The following is an 18,331-nucleotide window of genomic DNA, read 5'->3' on the forward strand; positions in this document are numbered from 1 at the left end:
AAATTCCTAATCTAGTCAGTCTTTCCTTATCACTCAGGTCCTCCAGACCTGGCAAAATCCTTGTAAATTTTCTCTGCACTCCTTCAACTTTGTTTACAAATTTCCTGTAGGTAGGTAACTAAATCTGCACAGAATACTCTAAATTAGGCCTCACCAACATCAACATAACATCCCATCTCCTGTACTCAATATATTGATTTATGAAGGCCAATATCCCAAAAGCTTTCTTTACGACCCTACCTACCTGTGATGCCTCTTTCAATGAATTATGGACCTGTATTCCCAGATCCCTTTATTTCACCACACTACTCAGTGTCCTACTGTGTAAGTCCTACCCTGGTTGGTGCTACCGATGTGCAAAACCTTGCACTTGTCTGCATTAAATTCCATCTGCCATTTTAAAGCCCATTTTTCCAGCTGACGCAGATCTCTCTGCAAGCTATCTTCACTGTCACTGTCACTGTCCACTACACCCACAATTTTGGTGTCATCCACCAATTTGCTGATCCAGTTAACCACATTATCATCCAGATCATTGATATAGATGACATACAACGAAGGGCCCAGCACCAATCCCTGCGGCACACCACTAGTCACAGGCCTCCAGTCAGAGAGGCAACCACCTACTACTACTCTCTGGCTTCTCCCACAAGGCCAATGTCTAATCCAATTTATTACCTCATCTTGAATGCCAAGCAACTAAATCTTCTTGACCAGTCGCCCATGTGGGAACTTGTCAAATGCATGATTAAAGTCATGTAGGCAACACCGTCTGCCTTGCTTTTATCCACTTCTCAGGTATCTTCCTTGAAAATACTCTAAGATTGGTTAGACGTGATCTACCATACACAAAGCCATGCTGAAGATCCTTAATCAGTCCCTGTCTATCCAAATACATAAATATCCGGTCCCTCAGAACACCTTCCAATAACTTTCCCACAACTGATGTTAGACTCACCGTCCTGTAATTTCCTGGTTTCTGTTTGCAGTCTTTTTTAAAATTTTTATTATTATTTATTCTTATTTTACAAAGCAGCACAGCATATCATAGAGCAGATACAGTACAGCATATTTACACAGCCATCCCATGACAGGAAGACATATAAAATCAAGAAACAGAAAAAAAACTTCTAATTCAAGTTTAAATTAACATACAACCAAAATTGACCCCACGCATCTTGCACTTTTCCCTCACTGTTAATTCTTCCCAACATGTGTTCATATGATAAAATCTTAACCATTTCCTCAGTCCATTCCCTCACAGTGTGACATCTGGGTTTTTTCAGTTTTGCAATATAATTCTGCAGCTGTGATGAGACCCGCCTTAAAAATAGTACATTTGTCATTGTTTACATTAGGTATCATTGTCCTATCATCCAGGAGACAAAGCCGTGGGCACAAGGGCAGTGTAGGACCCAACCAATTCCCCAACAAACCAGGAACTTTACACCAAATTGGATGAACCATGGAAATATGAATCATGTGAAAATATGTGCCCGCCTCATTTTTACATTTCCAGCATAAATGATCATCAACAATCCCCATTTTGTAGAGTCTAGTTGGTGTCCAATAATATCTGTGTACTATCTTATTCTGAATAAATTTCCCTCTTGCTTCCCTAATATGTCTACCCATAATTGATAAAATATTTGACCTGTTTGCAGCCTTTTTAAACAGCAACAACATTGTCTATCGTCCAATCCTCTTCTCTGGACGTATAGGGTGTTTTAAATATCTCTGTTAGGGCCCTAGCAATTTCTGCACTAGCCTCCTGTATAGTCTGAGGGAACACCTTGTAGGCCCTGGGTATTTATCCACCCTGATATGACTCAGGGTAGCAAACACCTCCTCCTCTGGAATCTGCACAATGTCCATGAAATTCATGCCACTTTGCCTCACTTCTATAGACTCAGTATTTGTTTACCAAGAAAATGCAGATGCAAAGAATGCATTAAAGGTCTCCCCTATCTGTTTTGTCTCCACACATGGAATACTAATCTGGTCTCTAGAGGACCAATTTTGTCCCTAGCATTCCTTTGGTTCTTAACATATCTGTAGAATCTCTTAGGATTCCCCTTCACCTTGTCTACTAGTGCAACTTCATGCTGTCTTTTAGCCCTCCTGATTTCGTTCCCAAGTGCTCTCTGGCATTTTTTATACTCCATGAGTACCTGATTTGTTCCTACTTGCCTATACCTGCTATGCACCTCCTTTTATTCTCTTAACCAGGGCTTCAAAAACTCTTGAAAACCAACGTTCCCTACACTTGTTATCTTTATATTTTATTCTGACAGGCACATACGAGCTTTGTACTCTCAAAATTTTGATTTTGAAGGCCTCCCACTTTCGAAGTGCACATTTTCCAGAGAATAGCCTGTCCTAATTCACACTTGCCTGATCATTTCTGATACCATCAAAATTGGCCTTTCTCCAATTTAGGATCTCAACCTACAGACCAGACCTATCACTATGCACATTTACTTTGAAGCAAATGATATTGTGGTCAATGGTAGCAAAGTATTCCTCTACACAAACTTCTTTCACCTGTCCTATCTCATTTCCTAATAGCAAACCTGGTATTTCATGCTTCTACATATTGATGCAGAAAACTTTCCTGTACACGTTTGAAAAGCTCCATCCTATTTAGATCTTTTACAGTATGGGATTCCCAGTCAATATGTGGAAAATTAAAATCACCTACTATAACAACCTTAGGTTTCTTGCAACAGTCTGCGATCTCTTTACAAATGTTCTCCTTGAAATCCCGTGGATTGTTGGGTGATCTATTATATAGCTCCATTAACATGGTCATACTTTTCTTATTTCTCAGTTCTACCCTTAACACCTCACCTGATAAGTTGTCTGGTCTGTCCTGACAGAGTACTGCCATGACATTTTCCCTGACTAGTAACACCACCCCTCCTCATTTTAATCCACCCTGCTCTGTCACTTCTAAAACAACAGAGTCCTGAAATACTGAGCTGCCAGTCCTGCCCCCCTCCCCGAAACCAAATCTCACTAATAGCTAAAACGTCATAATTCCAGGTGTTGATCAATGCCTTGAGTTCATCCACCTTTCTTACGATACTTCTTGTATTGAAATAGGTGCAGCTCAGATAACTAGATGCACCATCAACCTTTTGATTCCAGACTTTGTCTGAGGTCTTACCAACATCTGCCTCCACAACCTCTCCACTAACTGTTCTGGCACTCCAGTTCACATCCCCTTGCAACTCCCTTTTAAACCCCACCGTGCAACATTAACCAACCTTCCCACTAGGATATTAGTCCCCCTCCAGTTCAGCTACAAATCGTCCCTTCTATACATGTCCCACCTTCCCTGGAAGAGAGAACAATGATCCAAAAATCTCATGCCCTTCCTTCTACACCAACTCCTTAGCCAGATGTTAAACTGTATAGTCTTTCTAGTTCTGTCCTCATTAACATGTGCCAGGAGTAGCAATCCTGAGATCACAGCCCTGGAGATCCTGCCCTTTAATTTAGCACCTAACTCCCTATGCAGAACCTCATCACTTGTCCATGTCATTGGTAGCTACATGGACCCTCCCATTTAGGAATGCTGAGAACGATACAGGATGTCCCAGGCCCTGGCACCCGGAGGCAACTTACCATCCGGGAATTTCATACTCACCCACAGAATCTCCTACACATTCCCGTAACTAACAAATCTCCTATCACCACAGTGTGCCTCTTCTTCCCCCTTTCTTTCTGAGTCACAGAGGCAGACTTAGTGCCAGAGACCTGACCACTGTGAAGTCAACACCCCCAGCAGTATCGAAAATGGTATACCTGTTGTTCAGGGAGATGCCGCAGAGGTACTCTGCACTAGCTCCTTAACCCCTTTCCCTTTCCGGACTGTCACCCAGTTTCCTTGGGTGTAACTATCACCCCTTCAGCCTCCCAAATGATCCAGAGTTCATCCAGTTCCAGCTCCAACTCCTGAACGTGGTTTGTTAGAAGCTGCAGATCGATGGACTTCTTGCAGTTGTGGTCATCAGAGACACTGGAGGTCTCCCTGCCTTCCCACATCCTGCAAGAGGACCACTCAACTATTCTACTTGGCATCTAGCTGAGCGGATATAAAGAAGGGAAGGAAAAAAACTTAACCTAGAACTTTGCTTTCTCTAATTGAAGCCTCTCTTCATTGAAGCCTCGAAGAACTAAAGCCTCAAGCTCACCATTCCCTGTCCACTCAGAAGATGAGCGCTGTGCTTACCCCATCTGCCTTTAATTTGCTCTTGCTAATCCATTTCAAACGTGGATTGGTCGCTGGTCAATGCTCTATTATGCTGCCGTGACTGCTGCTCCCTTTTCCTACTCGGGCAGTGGACCTGAACGAAATTCCCTTCTCTCAAACTTCCGATGTCTGAACTGGTTGCTGGTCTAAGCTCAATAAGCTCATAACTTTCTTAGATCTTCAATTTTCTTTAAATGAAGAAGTAATAAAATCATGGCACAAGAGGAAGACACTTGGCCCGTTGGCACACAATGGCCAATATTTTGAGTTATCCCACTTCCTAGCTCTTGATTGTCACTTTGTAGTTAATGCATTTCAGGTCTGTGCCCTGTTTTTAAATGCAGTGAGTGGGCTTGTGTCTACCACCTCAGCAAATGAATTCCTGACCCCAAATCTTGTTGAGTGAAAAAAACCTCTCCTTTTTTGTAAACATTTCACCAATTTAAATCCAGGCTCCCTAGATCTCGCCATTGCTAAGGAGCATACATCCATAGTTTGCCATCTTTCTAAGTGAATTATAATTCAATACAAAGCAACACACACAAGATGCTGGAGGAACACAGCAGGCCAGGCAGCATCTACGGAAAAGAGTAAGTAGGGCAGATTGTGTTTGGGAACCACCTCCCCCCCCCCCCAATCCCACATACGCAAGCACACATGGATACACTAATGTATGCAGAGTCATACAGTTATAGTACACTACAGCACAGAAACAGGCTCCATGGTGAGGAGCAGGGTGCAGGAGCAACACTGTCTATTCAGTCTGTGCATCCTCCAGTCTGAAGGTATGAATATCAATTTCTCCCAGTAAAAATAGTTCCCTCTATCACCCTTCTTCTATTCCTCATTCTGGCCTCTTACCTGCCTATCATCTCCCCCTAAAGTCCCTTCTTTTTCCCTTTCTTCTATGATCCACCCTCCTCTCCTATCTTTTTTTTTACCTGGTCTTCTTCCTTTTATGTGCAAGGCCTTAGAGATTGTGGAGCCATGAACTTCATCTCCAGTTGCAGCCACTGAATTCTGCAGCTCACTGAGAGTGACTGTTGGGATCACAGTAGCCTCTCTTACAAGTGTCATTCTTCTTTGGTGACTAAGTTTAGAGGGGCAGACTGATCTGGGCAGTGTAGCTGTGGTTTCAGATGTTTTGCCTCTTTTTCATAGTGGATTACACTGAGCATGTTGGGTGCCTTTGCAATGGTCTTGTACCCTTCCCCAGATTTGTGCTTTTCTTTTGTCATTTCCCTGACTTGCCTTGAATGCTCTTTTGTCTTCACTTTGGTTTGGTCCATTGAAAATCTACCATAGTGTTGAACTTTACAGAGGAGAAGGAGGTATTTGTTCTTAAGAATTCATTCAAAACAAGTCATCAAGTCAAATCAAGTCAAGTCGCTTTTTATTGTCATTTCAACCATAACTGCTGGTTCAGTACACAGTAAAAACGAGACAACATTTTTCAGGACCATGGTGCTACATGAAACAGTACAAAAACTAGACTGAACTACGTGAAAACAGCACAGAAAAAAAACTACACTAGACTACAGACCTACCCAGGACTGCATAAAGTGCACAAAATAGTGCAGGCATTACAATAAATAATAAACATGACAATAGGCACAGTAGAAGGCAATAAGTTGGTGTCAGTCCAGGCTCTGGGTATTGAGGAGTCTGATAGTTTGGGGTAAGAAGCTGTTACATAGTCTGGTCATGAGAGCTCGAATGCTTCGGTGCCTTTTCCCAGATGGCAGGAGGGAGAAGAGTTTGTAAGAGGGGTGCGTGGGGCCTTTCATAATGCTGTTTGCTTTGTGGATGCAGCATATGGTGTAAATGTCCGTGATGGTGGGAAAAGTGGCCCCGATGATCTTCTCAGCTGATCTCACTATCTGCTGCAGGGTCTCGCGATCCGAGATGGTGCAATTTCCGAACCAGGCAGTGATGCAGCTGCTCAGGATGCTCTCAATACAACCCCTATAGAATGTGATGAGGGTGGGGGGTGGGAGATGGAGTTTCCTCAGCCTTCGCCGAAAGTAGAGACGCTGCTGGGCTTTCTTTGCTATGGAGCTGGTGTTGAGGGACCAGGTGAGATTCTCTGGCAGGTGAACACCAAGAAATTTGGTGCTCTTTACGATCTCTACCGAGGAGCCATCGATTTTCAGCAGGGGGGTTTGTTCACATTCAGAGACAGGTTGTTGGCTCTGCACCAGTCCGTTAGCCACTGCACCTCCTCTCTGTAAGCTGACTCGTCGTTCTTGCTGTTGAGACCCACCACAGTCATGTCATCGGCGAACTTGATAATGTGGTTCGAGCTGTGTGTTGCAGCACAGTCGTGGGTCAGCAGAGTGAACAGTGGACTGAGCACGCAACCCTCGGGAGCCCCCGTGCTCAGTGTGATGGTGTTGGAGATGCTGCTCCCGATCCGGACTGACTGAGGTCTCCCGGTCAGGAAGTCTAGGATCCAGTGGCAGAGGGAGGTGTTCAGGCCCAGTAGGCTCAGCTTTCCAATCAGTTTCTGAGGGATGATTGTGTTGAATGCTGAACTGAAGTCTGTGAACGGCATTTGAACGTACGTGTCTTTTTTGTCCAGATGGTTAGGGCCAGGTGGAAGGTGATGGCAATGGCATCAAATGTTGAGCGCTTGGGACGTTACGCAAACTGCAGGGGTCCAAACAAATGATCATCCAATTTTCTACATCAACAAATTGGGTGAGTTGGTAAGGTAATACCATGTAATACACTTGAGGAAAGTTAATTACAAAGAGGATGAATACTTTTCCAACCTCACAATTGTTGACAATTCTTGGAATTTTTTTTTTGATTTAACATGATGCACAATGTTTTGTAAATTAGCTTAAAAATCCTACTTTAATATATTTTAAATTTAGATTTAGGAAATGAGACAGTAAAATTTGCAGCTGTAGGGGCTGAATACTTTTTCAAGGCACTGCATTCACCCTAACCTCTGTAATCTGCTTTGGGTCCACGGCCTTGCTGATGCTTTCTCACTTCTCTAGACACTATCTCTGCCCCCCCCCCCCAAGTAAATATAAATGCAATAAATCTTTTTAAGATCTCCCCATCATAGTTTAGCACTCTGATCTTCCAAAGGAACAATTTTGTGTGTTATCCTTTTGCTCTTTACGCATGCAGAAGCCCTTAGGATTCTCCTTCACCTTGTCTGCTAGAGCAACATCTTGCCTTCTTTTAGCCCTCCTGATTTCTTTGAGTATTCTCTTGCATTTCTCTACTCTTCAAGTACCTTATGTGTTCCTACCTGCCTAAATCTGCTATGTACCTCCGTCTTCTTCATAACCATGGTCTCAATATTTATTGAAAACCAAAGTTTCATAAAGACTCTTTGCCTTTTATTCTGATAGAAATATACAAATTCTGTCTCTCAAAATCTCACTTTTAAAGGTCTTCCACTTACCAAGTACACATTTGCCTGAAACCTACCTGTCCCAATCCACACCTATCTTCACCATCAGGAACACTCACGTCATGCTCTTTTCTCTCTGCTGCCATCAGAAAGAAGGTACAGGAGCCTTCGGACTCACACCACCAAGTTCAGGAATAATTACTACCTCTCAGCTATCACCCTCTTGAATCAAAGTGATAACTTCACTCATCTTAACTTGCCCCATCATTGAAATGATCCCACAACCTATGGACTCACTTTCAATGAGTCTTCATCTCATGTTCTCAATATTTATTGCTTATTTATTCATTATTATTATTTTGTTCTTTTTATATTTGCACAGTTTGTGTCTTTTGCATACTGGTTGAATGTTCAAGTTGCTGCGGACTTTCATTGATTCTATTGTGGTTTTTATCCTATTGTGGATTTATTGAGTATGCCCACAAGAAAATGAATCTCAGGGTTGTATGTGGTAACTTATATGTACTTTGATAATTAATTTAGTTAAAATTTTCAACTTGAAATATCCTTTCTGATACCATTAAAACTGGCCTTTATCCAATTCCAAATCTCAACCTGAGGACCCGACCTATCCTTTTCCAAAATTACCTTGAAACTAATGGCATTTTGATCACTGGAATCCCACTCTCTCCCATTGGGACTTCTATATACTGATTATGGAAACTTCCCTGACCATATTTGACAATCCTTTCCCATTCAGCCCTCATGCAGTATGGGGATACCAATCAATATGTGGAAAGTTAAAATCAACTACTATCACAACCTTATCTTTTTTGTAATTGTCTGAGATCTTTCTACAAATGTGTTCCTCTAAATCCTGCAAGTTGTTGGGTGGTCCATAACATGGTCATACCTTTCTTATTTCTCAGTTCTTCCCGTAATGCTTTTCTGGACAAGTGGTCAATGAGAGCCTGATTTCAACCTTTCGTTTCCAGCCGCCTGCTACTCTCGTTTAAACATTCCCCCCCGCCCCCATACATCACTAGCAAACCTTCCCACTAGAATATTAGTCCCTCCTGTTCAGGTGCAAACTCTCCCTTCTTTACAGGTCCCATCTTGCCTGGAAGACAGTCCATTGATCCAAAAATCTTATGTCTTTTCTTCTGCACCCCCTCCTTAGCCTGTGTAAAACTGTACGATATTCCTATTTCTGACCTCACCAGCACGCGGCATAGGTAGCAATCCCGAGGTCACAACTCTGGAAGTTCTGTCTTTCAATTTAGCATCTAACTTCCTTCACACACTTTGCATAACCTCATCACCCATCTCACCCATGGCTTTGGTATCAAAGTGGACCACAGCCTCTGGCTATTCACCCTCCCATTTAAGAATACTGTGACCCTGGCACCTGGGACGTAAAATACCATCCGGGTTCTCGTTCTCGTTCTCATCTGTTCCCCTAAACAATGAATACCCTGCCACTACTGCTCACCTCTTGTCCCACTTTCCTTCTGAACCACAGTGCCAAATTCAGTACCAGAGATCTGCCTGGTGTGGTTTTCCTCTGCTAGATCTTCCCATCTGCCCTAACAATATCCAAAGCGGTATACCTGTTGTTGAGGGGAGCAGGCACGGGAGTACTCTGCACTGGCTGTCAGTCTTTTGAGTTCATTCAGTTCCAGCTTCAACTCCTCAACACCATCTGTTAGAAGATCTTCTTGCAGATGATGTCACCATGAACACTGGAGTTGTCCCTGCCTTCCCACCTCCCACAAGAGGAACATTATACTATACTGCCTGGCATACCCACAGCTCTAAATGTGGAATAAGAAAGAAAGAATAAATAATTTTTAAAATGCTGTCTATCTTGCAATGAAAAGGAGGTTGCCAATCATTATCAATGCAACACGAGTGAATCTGCAGATGCTGGAAATAAATAAAAAAATGTGAAATGCTGGCAGAACTCAGCAGGCCAGACAGCAACTATGGGAGGAAGTAATAATGTCGTTTCGACCCGAAACGTTCTGCCAGCATTTCGTGTTTATTTTTTTTGCCAATCATTATCTAGACCTACACATGAGAAACAGCAGTCAACCATGAAACTGGACTTAATTGAATACTAATAGAAATATAGAAAACCTACAGCTCAATACAGACCCTTCTGCCCACAAAGCTGTGCTGAACATGTCCTTACCTTAGAAATGATCAGATCTACTTTATCAGATCATTTGTTAACGAAAAGTAAATTTAAACTGGATTCTCATTATATATTTTTACTAAAGCATAATTCACCAATCTCATTGATATGATAGAAATTTGCAGAACTAGATGCTGAATTTGTAAATGAGCATATCTTAATTCACAAACAGTAATTGATAGTTTATCTTCTATTTGGCAAACAGCTAATTAGTGTAGTTCTGCTTAAGAGCTCAGCTACAAAACATACCTCTGACAAATCAGTGCACCAAGGGTAATATTAAATTTCCTTGGAATTTATAACTGGGAAATTCATTTTCATCTCATTTTGCAACCAACCCTGTTTTATGGTGTTTGAGTTTGAATCTTACAGGTGTCTTGTTAAACGTTGTAAGACTTCAGTAAGCTAATTAAATCAGCTTCCTGCAGTGCACATTGCTCATGAAACTTGACATAAAAGCAGGGTGAAAACCTCTACCTCTAGAAGGTGTGTGGTCATGGTCCTTTGAAGTAAGATAACCTTCAGCCTACCTATACTGATCCCTTCCATTCATTTGCCTACTCTGATTGTTAACCTTTCCCTATCCTATTTTGAAGATCAGAAAATCCGGAAGTTCTGCAATAAAAACAGAAAATACTGGAGGCACCCGTCACCCTTTGGAAAGAATCAGAGTTGAATGTTCTCCTTGTGACCCCATGCGTTTCCTCTGGTTTTCTCCCACATTCCAAAGGCTTATGGGTTACTAGGTTAATGGGTGTGATTGGGTGGCATGGGCTCGTTGGGCCAGAAGAGGATCTTACTGAGCTGTAAATCTAAACAAAAATAAAATAAATAAAAATAATATTTTCAGTTGAAGACTCTGAATCAGACAGGAGGAAGAGAGGGAGGATCTGATTAAAGGGTTTCAACCTGGCCTTCATCAGCCTGTGTTTTGAGGACTGTGTACCAAACAGGACAAACAAAGTGTTTGCAAGCCAGAAACCGTGACTGAACCAGATTTACTACCTGCTGAAGTTCAATGCAGCATTCAAATCAAGTGACACTGACCTATAGAAATAATTGAGATATAATCTCTATCAGGCTATCGGGGATGACCAGACCAGCTATCAGTTGTGACAGGGCTTACGTTGCTATAATGGGCCACAAGACAATGTCAGGCAGTGCAGCACTGCCGGCCACAACGCATCACTTCCTGATGAGCTTAGTGCATTCTATGCACACTTTGGACGGAAGAGGATTGTACTGTCACCACCCACTCTGACAATTTCCAGTACAAAACCCTCAGCCATCACTGCAGACACAAGATCACTCTTCCAGAGCATGAACCTGTCCAAAGGACCTGGCCCGGATGGTGTCCATGATTGTGTTCTTAGATCAAATGCAGCTCAGCTATCAGGGGTATTTGCAGATATTTTTACCCCCTCCCTGCTTCAGGCTGTAGTTCACATCTGATTTAAGATTGGAACTTTCATCCTGGTACCTAAGAATAACAAAGAAGCATGCTTTAATGATTAAAGCCTGGTGATCCAACATCCTCCATCGTGAAGTGTTTTGAGAGACTTATCATGGTACGCATTAACTTCAGCTTCCCAGGCAACCAGACTGATTGTAATTCGCCTACTGCTGAAATAGATTTACAGTGGACACCATCTCCCTCGCCCTATACTCACCTCTGGAACATTTTGGCAGTTAAATCCCTATGTTAGACTTATGTTTAATAACTACACCTCCTTCGGTACTATAATTCCAAGCAAGCTGCTCTCCAAACTCTAAGATCTGGGATTCAATACATCCTTTTGAAACTGTATCCTTGGCACTCTGACCAACAGGCTGCAGTCAGGATACACAACAACACCTCTGCCATAATTATTCTCAAAGGGGGTGCCCCACAAGGCTGAATCCTCAGCCCCTCCTCTACTCCCTATACGGTCATGACTGTGTACCCGATTCTGCGCTAAATCCATCAGCAAATTTGCAGAGGATTCTACCATAGTGCTTTGCATCTCAAATAATGATGAGTAATGTGTACAGAAATGAGATAGGGACATGTTGTCATGATGACAGCCTGTACCAGATTGGCTTTAGTAAGGGGGTGGTTCACATGCTCCTATTTACATTAGTGGTACTGAGGTTGAGAGGGCTGAGAGCTTCCTAGGGCTGTTGAGTGTTCCTAAGAGTAAACATCATCATAGCCTGTTGCAGTCCAACCACGTAAATGCCCTGACCAAGAAAACTTAGCAGTGCCTTTCTCAGGAGGCTAATGAAATGTTGGCATGTCCTCTTTGACTCACCAAATTTCATCGATGCAACGGAGAAAGCATCCTTTCAGAATGCATCATGGTAACCGCTGTGCCCACGGTTTTCAATAAATTGCACAGTTGTGGGCAAAGCTCAGCACATCATGGAAGCAAGCCTCCCCTGGCTTCTGCCCTCTTCCTTTCTGATCCTGATGAAGGGTCTCAGACTGAAACATCAACTATTTATTCCCTTCCATAGATCTAGCCTGATGCAGAGTTCCTCCAGCATTTTGTGTCTGTACCCTTCCGTGGACTCTGTCTACACTTTTCGCTGTCCCGGTAAAGCAGCCAACATAATGAAAAATCACACCCACCTTGGACATTCTGTCTTCTCTTCCCCCCCATTGGGCAGTGAGAAAAAAGGCTGAAAGCATGTACCACCCTCTGTCTCACTGCTATAACATTTTTGAACAGTACCCTAGTATGATAAGGTGGAATCTTGACCTCACAGTCTACCTCATTTTGACCTTATTATCTGCCTGCCCTTTACTTCCTCTGTAACACTTCCCTTATTGCTTAGCCTAGTTCTATTTGAATGCACTGTAGTAATAAAATAATCTGGAATAATCTCTGTGCTGGTTAGGTGTTACATTGCACCTCAGTACATGTGACAATCATAAACCTGGTTACCAATTTATCAATTGTTGTTATTTTGCTGCTCTAAGCAGTTTAAACCTGACCATTCAAATGAAATCAATAACACTGTTTAAGAGACTACATGCAGGTACGTGGTTCACTTTTGTAATCATAACTTTATCTTAATAGTTTTAATTCGTTTCTAATGTTATGCTTTAAATTGAACAGCATTTTACTTCTCTATATTTTAAACTATTTAAAATTAAGTTGAATTATCTCATTTGAAAGTCTTTGTTAAAAGACCATTAGGGCTTTTCTTCAGGGCAGCGTGGTAGCTTAGCGATTAGCATAATGCTTTACAGCGCCTGTGACTGGGGTTCATTTCCTGCTGCTTCTGTAAAAGGAGTTTGTGTGTTCTCCCCATGACTATGTGGGTTTCCGCCAGGTGCTCCAGTTTCCTCCCATATTCCAAAGACTTACGGGTTAGTGTTAGTAAGTGGTGCTGGCAGCATAGTGATGCTTGTGGGCTGCCCCCCAGCACATTCTCAGACTGCGTTGGCACAGATGGTGCATTTCACTAAAAGTTTCAATGTTTTCGATGTACTAATTTTCATATCTTTGCTAGGCTATTATGAGGATGGGCAGAGCCATGTCCTCAGGACACCCTCCTGCTCATTCACTCTCAGTTACAGTGAGTTGGTTCAGCAGACACTCCAATACCAGAACAAGCTCTTGTGGGTAGACTCCACAAGCATATTAAAAGAAAATGCTGCAACTAGGGGAAAATAATGAAAAGGAAAAGTTAATTGATTCTCCCCTCCATTAAGGCTTTTCAATCTGCTTATACTTAAAAGCATTTTGAGATTTGGTATGTCACAAATGACCCTTGAATTTGTATGGATGCACGGTGAGTGTGTTCTGACTGGTTTCTGTACAGCCTGGTATGTAGTTTCTGAAGCAGAGCATCGCAAGGGTTGTAGACTCAGCCAGGTCCACTACGGGCGCAACCCTCCCTGCTGTCAAGGACATCTTTAAGAAGCAGGGCCTCAGGAAGGGGGCATCCATCATTAAAGACCCTCAGCATCTGAGGCATGCACTCTATTCATTACAACCATCATGGAGAAGGTACAGGAGCCTGAAGAACCACACTCAAAGATCCTGAAGCAGCTTCATCCCCTCCAACATCAATTTCTGAATGTTCCACGAGCCCATGAACCCCATCTTGTTATTCCCTTTTCTCCATTATTTATTTATTTTCATAATTTATTGTAATGTTATGCTTCTATACTGTACTGCTGCCACAAAACAGCAAATTTTATATTGCATAAATTATTGATAATAAATCTTATTCTGTTACTTTTTATTTCATATCTCCAGCATTCACATTATCCTGATTTTGCAATATACTACATATTTGTTGTTTCATTTAACCTTCATTCTTCTAATTCTTAACAATTATAAAAATAACTTATTTAAAAAGCTGGCATGTTTTTGTACTGAATTAGTTGATATCAATCAATTGACATAACAAGAAATCTACGACCGACATGAAGTTGAGAAGGGTAGTCAACTCAAACTCAACACCTATTAATAAGCTTAGTGCAGTGACGTCTGGGAGTAAATATCAATGCCCAAGCGAGGACATTGATCCCAGTGGGAGGGTCAAGGTGATTTGTTGAACAATTTCATTGGGTCTAAAAGCAAACAGTTGGAAAAATCTAACATGTTAACATGTCAGGCAGTATCTGTGCAGGCAAAGGGATGGACTACACAGATCTTTCCTGACTTGTTGTGTTCCTCCAGAAGTTTGCTTTTTCCTGCAAAGTCCAGAGTCTCTTCTGTCTCTATTGTGAATGGGTGCCCTTCGGCTTCTGAATGAGCTACATAGATGCTGATGTAATGGGTCCTTATTTGACACATGCAGACACATAGGAAGAATCTCTAGGTACTAATACCTAACTTTAAAGCACACTTAGATTTTATATTCTTTAAGCACTGGGGTAACAGCAGGGGATTAAAAACTATGGTTCTATAGAATTACATACTTACATTAGGAGCACACCATATCTGACAAAAACATCTTTTGTTCAGGAATAAAAATAATTCATGTGGATAGTCTAAAAGCTTCTGGGATCAGCAGCCCAGAGCACATCTGACTGTCTATATTTGACTTGCTAAAGGCAAAGCAGCCAATCTGCAACCTTCCTTAATCTCATCCTGGGGATTTCAGTGACGGCTAATTAACATAGTTCCATGGTCTGTATTCCTGGCCAATGTAAACAAGCATGTCTCATAGTCAAGTTAGTTTCATGTCAGTTTCCAAAGCAAACCCTTTAAGTGGCTTCCTGCTGTGAGACAGCAGTTAGCTCTCTTCAGAGAACAGCCCTTTTATTTTCAAAACTAATTAATATGTACATTATATTTGAAATAGAAGACTAGTTCTCATTTGGCTAGATGCAATTGCTCGTCTAAATCTGGGACTTCTGTAATTTCTCCATCTAACATCTCTTCAGTAGGCCTGTGATTTTCTGCCGGTCCTTCTGAAGAAAGGTGCAGCATCTGTGCAGGCAAAGGTATGGACTACACAGATCTTTCCTGAACTGTTGAGTTCCAGGAGTGTGCTACGTTTACAGCTAATTAGATCCTCATTCCCTGAGTCACTCTTACCAAAGTAATCCTGATGAAAGGGCTTGGCCCAAAATATCTGGCCCCATAGATGCTGCCTGAGCTGCTGAGTTCCACCAGCATTTTGTGTGAGTTGCTCCTTGAGGAGTCAGGAGTCTCTTTATAGATGCAATTGTGTAGGGCCTCAAAGGAGCCTGTAAGATGAGGTTGCTTTGAGGTTTCTGTAGTTTGGAAATTCACATCTTGGCTGTGAGGCATTGTCTGAAAAATTTGCCTTGGCCTGGTCTGGAGATCTTTGACATTGGTTTTCCTCTGGCAACACACAGATGTTTTGTGACCATTATGATCAAGACATTAGAGCAGATTAATAAGGCCTGGTGGTCAGTCCAGCAGTAGTTGTTACCTGCCATGGCGTGGAGGATATGGATATCCTTACAGTACCTCACTGTAAAGACAGTGTCATCTAAATGGTGACTGCCATGGTTAACACCACGACATATTGCACTTGTCCCTCACCTGAAACAGGATGCTTGTTGTGATATGGCAACATCACCTAGCATTTTGTGATGAGGAAGATGCCAGTGCAGTTAACCTCCTCTACTCTATTCTGGCTGATTGTTGTGACTGTGATCGATTTCACTGGAGAACACTGAAGCTGCTGATGTAGTAATCTTCATTCATCACTATAAGCAGGCATTATTCTGGAGACACTCTCAGTAGAGGCTCACAAATCGAAAAGTACACCACATTTTTATACCCTTGAGATCAATGGTAACAGTAGCTGACACAATACAATATCAATAGTTACAATACTTAAATATTTTGGGTTGACAATGCTTCCTTTGAATTACATATCTATAATGACAGATACCTCTGAATGTTCAAACACCTTCATGAACTTAGTTGCAATGTTGCAAATTACTGTTGATTACTGTTACTGTTGGTGCAGGGCAGTTAACACAACCCCATTGTCTTAATAACACACAAAATGCTGGAGGAACTCAGCAGGAACAGGCAGCATCTATGAAAAAAATTATAGTCGATGTTTCTGGCCGAAACCCTTCATCGGTACTAGAGAAAAAAAGATGAGGAGTAACATTTAAGAGGTGGAGGGAAGGGAGGGAGAAACACAAGGTGTTAGGTGAAACTGGGAAAGGGGATGGGTGAAGGAAAATGGTGGGAAATTGGTGAAAGAGATCCAGGGCTGGAGAAGGGGGAATTTGACAGGAGAGGACCGAATAGCATGGAAGAAAGAAAAAGGGGGAGGAGCACCAGAGGGTAAGGAGAGGGAAATGGGAATGGGGAATGGTGAAGGGGGGTGGATTACTGGATGTTCATGAAATCGATGTTCATGCCATCAGGTTGGAGGCTACCCAAACAGAATATAAGGTGCTGCTCCTCCAACCTGAGCGTGGCCTCATCACGGCTGTAGAGGAGGCCAGGGAGTGACATGTCGGAATGGGAATGGGAAGTGGAATTAAAACGGGTGGCCACTGGGAGATCCCAATTTTACTGCTGGGCAGAGCGTAGTTGCTCAGTGAAGTGGTCTCCCGATCTACGTCAGGCCTCAGTGATATACAGAAGGAAGCAGCGGACACAGTAGATGACCCCAACAGACTCACAGGTGAAGAGTCGCCTCACCTGGAAGGACTGTCTGGGGCCCTGAATGGTAGTGAGGGAGGAGGTGTAGGGGCAGGTGTAGCACTTGTTCTGCTTGCAAAGATAAGTGGCAGGAGGGAGATCAGTGGGAAAGGATGGATGAACCAGGGAGCAATCCCTGTGGAAAGCAGAAAAGAAGTGGGGGTGGGGGAGGAAAGATGTGCTTGGTGGTGGGATCCCATTGGAGATTGTGGAAGTTACGGAGAATTATGTGCTGGATACGGACGCAGAAGCTGGTAGAATGGTAAGTGAAGAGAAGAATAACCCGATAGCTGGTCGGGTGGTGGGAGGATGGAGCGAGGGCAGCCAGTGGCCACCCATTTAAATTACACTTCCCATTCCCAATCTGACATGAAAATCCACGTCATCCTCTTCTGTCGCGATGGGGCCACGCTCAGGTTGGAGGATCAGCACTTTATATTCCTTTTGGGTAGCCTCCAACTGGATGGCATGAATGCCCATTTCTCAAACTTCCGGTGATCTCCTCCGCCCACTCCATTCTCACTCCCCATCCCCATTCCCCTCTCTCATCTGATCTCCTTACCTGGCCATCGCCTACTTCCGGTGCTCCTCCCCCTTTCCTTTCTTCCATGGCCTTCTATCCCCTCCTATCAGATTACCCCTTCTCCTACCCTGTGTCGCTTTCACCAATCAACTTCCCAGCTCTTTATCTCTTCCCTTCCCCCCCCCACCGGTTTCACCTATCATCCTATGTTTCTTCCTTCCCCCCCGCCCCCACCTTCTTACTCTGACTCCTCTTATTTTTCTCCATTCCTGATGAAGGGTCTCGGCCCAAAACATCGACTGTATTCTTTTCCACAGATGCTGCCTGGCCTGCTGAGTTCCTCCAGCATTTCGTGTGTGTTGCTCAGATTTCCAGCATCGGCAGATTTCCCATTGTCTTAATGTTTGCCTGATGCATATGCAATCTCTTAGCCTGTGGCCCAGTTTACCTTCATTTTACTGCTTGCAATTTACAGTTAGGAATGAAGACTGGTTCTTGAATCAATATCTGCCTGGGGCAGCACACTAGTACAGTGGTCAGCACATTGCTTTACAGTACCAATGAACCAGGTTCAATTCCCGCTGCTGCCTATAAGGAGTTTGTACGTTCTCCTGTGACTGCGAGGGTTTCCTCTGAGTGCTCCAGTTTCCTCCCACAGTCCAAAAGCGTACCAGTTGGTAGGTTAATTGGTCATTGTAAATTTTCTGGTGGTTAGACTAGGATTAAATTGAAGGATTGTTGGATGTTGTGGCTCAAAGAGCTGCAAGGGCCTATTCCATGCTCTATGTCAATAAGTAAGTAAACAAACAAACAAACAAATAAATATTCTCAGACAGTAAGT

The 18,331-nt window shown here is 42.9% G+C and overlaps 1 long non-coding RNA gene across 2 annotated transcripts in view; it reads left to right on the forward strand.

Annotated features, from left to right (window-relative positions):
- The window catches only part of LOC132397027 (uncharacterized), an 80,987-nt gene that overhangs the window by 13,179 nt on the left and 49,477 nt on the right, over window positions 1-18,331 (forward strand). For both annotated transcript variants that reach the window (XR_009513238.1, XR_009513239.1), the window contains exon 2: window positions 6,840-6,958. This is a non-coding gene — a long non-coding RNA (uncharacterized LOC132397027). The remainder of the gene's footprint in view (window positions 1-6,839; window positions 6,959-18,331) is intronic.

This window comes from Hypanus sabinus, chromosome 1 (assembly GCF_030144855.1).
Source record: "Hypanus sabinus isolate sHypSab1 chromosome 1, sHypSab1.hap1, whole genome shotgun sequence".
In the NCBI taxonomy this organism is placed as follows: domain Eukaryota; kingdom Metazoa; phylum Chordata; class Chondrichthyes; order Myliobatiformes; family Dasyatidae; genus Hypanus; species Hypanus sabinus.